The sequence below is a fragment of the Anabrus simplex genome, chromosome 6 (assembly GCF_040414725.1).
Source record: "Anabrus simplex isolate iqAnaSimp1 chromosome 6, ASM4041472v1, whole genome shotgun sequence".
NCBI lineage: Eukaryota > Metazoa > Arthropoda > Insecta > Orthoptera > Tettigoniidae > Anabrus > Anabrus simplex.
Window position 1 is genome coordinate 348,365,284 of NC_090270.1, and position 6,878 is coordinate 348,372,161.

Consider the following 6,878-nt stretch of genomic DNA (forward strand, 5'->3'; position numbering starts at 1 on the left):
ACAGGCCAGACAGCGTGCCACAGCACGGATGAAAGCGCTGAGACCTCTGCTAGGCAATAAGTATATCTCTACCACCATCAAGAGAAATATTTACCTAGCATGTATCAGGCCCATCCTGCTGTATGGCTGCGAGGCCTGGGGCTATATTGCAAAGACTCCACTGTCAAAATTACAAACTTTTCAGAATAAGACACTACGAATGATGACCAGAGCACCTTATCTGAAATCTAACAAGAGGATACGGGCTGAGCTTCGTATCCCCACACTTAGATCTCAGATAAATAAAGTAGTGAGGATGACCAGGGCTAGGATCCTCTCGAACCTAACAGAGGACCCTGGTATTCTATTACTAAAACGGATCATGAGGACCAAGAAGCCGAGTACTCGCCTGAAGTACCGTGGCCCTTGGATCCTCTATGACCTGCCTTAATTTTTCGAACCTACCAACCCTTTCGGCCTTTTGCAAATTGACACATTCCTCTCACTAAATATCTCAAAATTCTTTCCCTGGTAGGGGCTGTTTGTTAAGAAGGGCTCTTATATTTAATACTTCACTCCGACTCCTTTATTTGAAAACAAATTAGTAGCGAATTGGGGGTTTCTTTTCTGACGATAGACCTCTGGCCTATCTGACAGATGGTTTTTCCCCCGCCAGTGCAGTGAGATCAGAGACTTCCTGCCTCATCGGCCAAACCTAGGAAACAGATGAGTAGGGGGGCATCATTTTCGCCCCGGGGCTCCCATCCATTGGCCATCAAAAAAAAAAAAAAAAAAAAAAAAAAAAAAAGTGCCCCCAGCCAGAGCAGATTTGTCAGCCATCAAGAGCGGATTTGTCAGTCAGAGCAATTTGTCAGCCAGCGAGCTGGTATCCTGCAAACCGACAGCTCGCCCCCAGCGCCAGCCAGACCCCGCTAGTCGCCGCAGCCAGCCAAGGGACCGAGCGTGCGAGCACCCAGCTACTCCGCAAGCTCGCCTCTCTCGCCCGTCAAGCTCCGCCAGTCGCCGCTGCCTGCCCCTGGACCTCGGGTGGATAGGCCACCTGCCAAGATTTCCTGCGCGGTCCGTCCCTCCTGGTATATAAGGGGAGCCTACTGATCGCGGCCCAGCACTCCTTCGCCTGCCAAGCGAGCAGCCAGACGTCCAGCCCGGCCAGCTAGCCCCTTGCTAGCTACAAGAAGCAAATTTGTCTTACACCCGGTGTGTGCCTGTTTCGCGTCTTGTCCCGGCGTGATCCGTAACAACTAAACCTGACGCGACTGGTACCCCCCGGGTGCACCCTAGCCTTGGTCCTCCGAGGAGTTTGACCAATCAGTGCTAGTTTCCTATACTCCCGCCAAGCCCCCACCCTAACCTCTCCCCTTACCTATATCTCTTATTTCTTCGCCCAGAATATGGATAACTCCGGTGGATTGAGTAGCTGGGGCCCATATTCTGATTTCAATCTTCCTCTCTCCATCAAACTCAACCCCCCCCTCCCCAACCTCTCGACTATGCTCTACTTATCCACCGTCCTAATGAAATCTCACCCGCCAGTTTGAAAACCCATCGTCTACTAATTGCCGCTGCCCTTATCAACAATAGTGAACATGTTTTCCTCATCGAAGAAGATCCTACCCATGACATTTACCTCCTCTCGACATCCGCGGAATCTGCCGCCATCGCCTACCTCCTTCTAACCTATCAGGGTCTTACCGTCACCCAATACGGCCACTCCGAAGAAGATGATTGTGAAGAGGACGAAGGTGTAGGAGAACCAACCGAAGAAGAAAACATCGCAGCAGCCAGCGCCGAAGAACATCCCTTCGAGCGTCCCTTCCATTATACCCATAACAACACCACCTTTCCCATTGCCTCCAAATGCAGCTTCCTTATCATCCCCCTCACAAATCCTGGACCCATTCCTCTCACAAGAAAAACAGTTATTGAGGCAATAGAACCCATCATGAGCAAGCACATAGCAATAATTGAAGAAACTCATAACAACCACCTCCTAATTACTCCCCTCCGAAACAAATCTATCCCTACCATTCTTAACAGATTGAAACCCCTGGACATCCCCCCTCCCATTCTTATGGATCCTGTTAATAACTCATGCAGAAGAGCCCTTCCCGATAGCAGCACTCAAGCGCCTATTACTAGCAATAAGCCTATACAAACTGACAGTATTCCCAATAGTTCCCATGAAGCCCAAACCGACAATATTCCCAATAGTTCCCATGAAGCCCAAACCGAGCCTACCCCACCGCCCCCGCCGCCACTTCCGTCACAACCGCTTATGCAAACAACTCCTCCGCCTGAGCCAGAACCTACAACCAATCAAATTCAACCGCCACCCAATCTCACCGCCAGCGCCACACAGACACGAAGAAGACGCCGCAGAAGACCAACACTGGAGCCCTCTTCACACCCCCAGCTAGTCACCCAACCACAAATGCCCCCCAGCCCACACCCATCCTTAATTATTCAATGTTACAACTGTCTTAAGCTGAATCACACAGCTGCGACATGCACTGACTCCACCAGATGCAATAGGTGTGGCGGCCCTCATCGCCACACTGATTGCCAGGTACCTCGACAACAGCCGAGGTGTGCTAACTGTGGGGGCAATCATGCTGCCTCTTACCCCGGATGTCCCTTCCTCAAAAATGCAATCCGTTCGCACTACAGGCATGCCAACCATCTCAACCAACCCTCTCCACCACTGAATCACTCCACCCTTCCATCCTTCTCACCAACCGTTCAACCTCCCAGCTACGACAATTCCACACTTATCCACCTGCTACTAAGCCTTCTCTACTCCCAACTAACCCCTCAAGCTCCACCAATGCCAAGCAGACAACTGATTGTTCATTAAACTACCCTGTCATCCCCTGTCAAGATTCCTGCCCTGACAAGACTCCTATCCTCACTAGACTGCCTTCTCCTTTTCTAACCAGGTAACCAACAGCAACAAGACCCTGCCACCTAGCACTATTAAACTAGAAAACTAATAGCACAGCGAAGAGGGGGGTTTTCATCTCTGACGTGGCGAACCAGTTTTCTCCACCGACAGATTGCTTTCTCCCCCCACTAGAGTAAATTGAGAACAGTGACTTCTTTCCCGCCTCTAGGGAACGACGCAGATACAGACGAGTAGGGGGGCCTTCTGTTGCCCCGGGGCTCTCGACCACTAGATATCAACAAAAAAAAAAAAAAAAAAAAAAAAAAAAAAAAAAAAAAAAGTGCCCCCAGCCATTCGTTTGGATTCTCAGTAGCTACACGAGACAACCATGCCTCCTAAGACTAGCGGAAAGGCCGCCAAGAAAGCCGGCAAGGCCCAGAAGAACATCTCCAAGGGAGATAAGAAGAAGAAGCGCAAGAGGAAGGAGAGCTACGCCATCTACATCTACAAAGTACTTAAACAGGTACACCCTGATACTGGCATCTCCAGCAAGGCGATGAGCATCATGAACAGCTTCGTCAACGACATCTTCGAGCGTATCGCCGCGGAGGCTTCCCGTCTGGCCCACTACAACAAGCGCTCCACCATCACTAGTCGGGAGATCCAGACTGCCGTCCGTCTCTTGCTGCCCGGAGAGCTGGCCAAGCACGCCGTCAGCGAGGGCACCAAGGCAGTCACCAAATACACCAGCTCCAAGTAAGGAGCTACAGGGAATAACCACCCTTCTTAAGAAACGGCCCTTTTCAGGGCCACCACACCTTTAAAAAAAAAGAGCAGTTGTGTTAGCCTCTTACCCTTAAGCAAACCAAAGGCAAGTGAAAAGGGGGACATCACATCAAAGTGGTTAGCATTGTTACTTTAAGGTCAAAAGAAATTGGAAAACCTCATAATAATAATAATAATAATAATAATAATAATAATAATAATAATAATAATAATAATAATCGTCGTCGTTAACACCATCATAGCCGGACGGATTATTCAGTCCTTTTGCCGCTTGAAACGACAATCGCACCGCCGTCAACAACAACAACAACAACTACTACTACTACTACTACTACCACGGGGCCCTGGGTCTTTCTTTCTTTCTTTTCTTTCTTGAGGAGATTGGTTGGGATTGAATGTAGGCCCTGGGTCGAGTTGGGGTTAGGTTACGACGAAGTGAGGTTAAAACTACTCGGGTTAGGTTCCGCCGCGCCCCGCCGCGCGCGCTCAGTACCGCCCTCGTACGCTCCTCCATCGCGATCTCCGAGCAAAGTCTCGTCTCGACAACGCGCCCGCCCACCTCCAAAGAATAAATAACCGTTGCCTTCTGTACACATGCATCAATGAAGACTTCCTTTCTCGCCAACGGCCATACCATGTTGAATACACCGGTTCTCGTCCGATCACCGCAGTTAAGCAACATTGGGCGTGGTCAGTACTTGGATGGGTGACCGCTTGGGAACACCACGTGCCGTTGGCTCAATTCCCTTTTTACCTACTATTCTGATCTCTAAATAACCCTTTATCATCAACTTTAGCCTTACGGCTGCACAAATGTCGAAATTGATCGATTTTTGTTACATGTGAAACTAACCAGATGTTCTTAACTTTCCAACATGATTCAAGTTTATTGTAGATACTTAACTTCCTCCGAGGTGCCCGCCTAACCTGACCTGATGATGATGATGATGATGATGATGATGATGATGATGATGATTATGCGAGAGAGAGAGAGAGAGAGAGAGAGAGAGAGAGTGTGTGTGTGTGTGTGTGTGTGTGTGTGTGTGTGTGTGTGTGTGTGTGTGCTGTTATTTTTCTTTTAGGTTAGTGCAGCATAGTGTGCCCTGTCTGTAGGCGGCCCCTCACGGATTCTTAACTCTTCATTCTACTACGTCCTATTTCGCGTAAGATTACAGGTAAGAAGGGTAATCAGTGCCAGGGCGGAACGTGGGTTCGAATCTCCCTGCCCGCCAAGAAAATCGCGAGGAAGATGGTTTCCAAACAACGTCATCGACACTGTCGTGATAACAATGAAAGCCGTGTCCTAGCAACCGCACGCCGCATGTAGCAGCCCTTCAAAGAGGCGAAAAATGATTTCATTTTATGTTCTTTCAGGTAAGATAAGATACTATCGCTGACCCGTTGATATAACGACGACGTTCGGTAATAAGTTGCAAGTCTGTTGTGCGCTATTCTCTGCAGGTAACTGGGCGTCTCTCATAAGCTTGCTTACGAACGATGATGTACTAGTGCAGGAGAGTGACCCTTGTGCGCGTGTTCCGACAAATCGTAGCATTGACTCCCAGGACTTTGCATTTCTACCTAAGATGAGACGGTTTCCTAATAAGACTGAGAAAGTAACGTTTTCGACGACAAGTGTTAGTTGAAAGTGTCGTGACGTTTTAGGTTAGGTGACGTGAGGAAAGTGCTCGATTTCAGTAGCCTGCACGTCGGCTGACCGACCTTTCGGCAAGTGATGAATTCCATAGAACTAACCTCAACTCCCCATATCATTACCGTTACCGTCCTGGATTTAAATAGGCCATTCTGAGCTCAACTTGGCGAGTTCGATTCCGGTTCACTCCCTTGGTATTTGAATGGCCAAACACGTCGGCCTAATGCCTGTAGATTTACGGGCACGTAAAATAGAAGAACTCCTGCGGGACAAAATTTCGCCTCAGCGGCGTCTCCGGAAACGGTAAATAGTAGTTAGTGGGGCGTAAAGTAAATAACATTTTTCACTACCTACCACTACTACTTCCTGTTAGGCCGGTACGGATTTTTCGTACTTCGGCAATAATACGTCCATTTGCCCAGCACCTGAACACTGCGTACCTGTACGTCCTACTTTTTCCTCCTTACCTTAGTACTACCGGTTAGAATTCAAAGAATAGGGAGGTTAGGTATCCTGCGTCTAACACGGTCGCCCTTTCACTGCTACCCGGGTCCTATATCCTCTTTTCTGCTGAAGACAAACACCTCAACTTCTCTTCTTAATGTTAATAACTACAATCATCATCTTCATTACCTGATTGCTTTCACGAGTTCGCAGGAATTGATAGGCCTAGAATGGAGACCCTGTTCTAAGACATGATTGCAGCGAACCGAGCAAAAGGGGCATAAACTGATCGTGGATCTGCTAACTTCAAGCTAAATTACGCACACTTTTATCATCACCAGTCTTGAAAACTGGGAGGGAGGCCTGCATCTTCTCATTACAGGGTAGATGCTAGATATTTCGGGTGCAATATACTGCAGGTTAGGCTTGGATCACCTAAACTAATTAAGAAAAAATAAAAATCTTGAGGTACCGTACCGGTACTGGTCTGGTCTAGTCATACGAAGAGTAACCCTAGCGCAGCTGGCCTAAAAATCATCAGGTCCCTTTACGCATATCCTCCCATGAATGTAAATGACTCGGTATCCCTCATTACGGTACTTCAATTGATATTTGAGGGAAGAGGACTCTTAAACCTCCTGTTTTCTTCACAGGGTATTCTTTTACAGCACAAACTTGAGTAGTAGTAGTAGTAGTAGTAGTAGTAGTAGTAGTAGTAGTAGTAGAAGAAGAAGAAGAAGGAAGGAAGGAAGGAAGGAAGGAAGGAAGGAAGGAAGGTTGTAGTCAGGAAGGGCATCCAGCCGTATAATCACACCGAATCCACATGGCGAGAGAAGTTGTGTTAACCGTGCATCTACCCTGTGTTAGATCCTTCCTTCCTTCCTTCCTTCCTTCCTTCCTTCCTTCCTGATTTCCATCTGCAAGTAAGAATTGAACGTCCAACGTGTTAACCCAACACGTATTCCTGCAATTCCCGGCGTCGTTCGGACCAGGAGAAAGAAAGAAAGAAAGAAAGAAAGAAAGAAAGAAAGAAAGAAAAAGTTCCTTACACGTCGAAAGGGACATAGCATTCTCGCGGTTTCGCACTTTACTGACCTTATTCTTTTTTGAGGT

The 6,878-nt window shown here is 48.0% G+C and overlaps 1 non-coding gene across 1 annotated transcript; it reads left to right on the forward strand.

The window, feature by feature from the left end:
- Window positions 1–4,287: 4,287 nt before the first annotated feature.
- LOC137501409 (5S ribosomal RNA) lies at window positions 4,288–4,406 on the forward strand. The gene has a single exon (XR_011018552.1). It is a non-coding gene; the product is annotated as a 5S ribosomal RNA (ribosomal RNA).
- The last annotated feature ends 2,472 nt before the right edge of the window (window positions 4,407–6,878 follow it).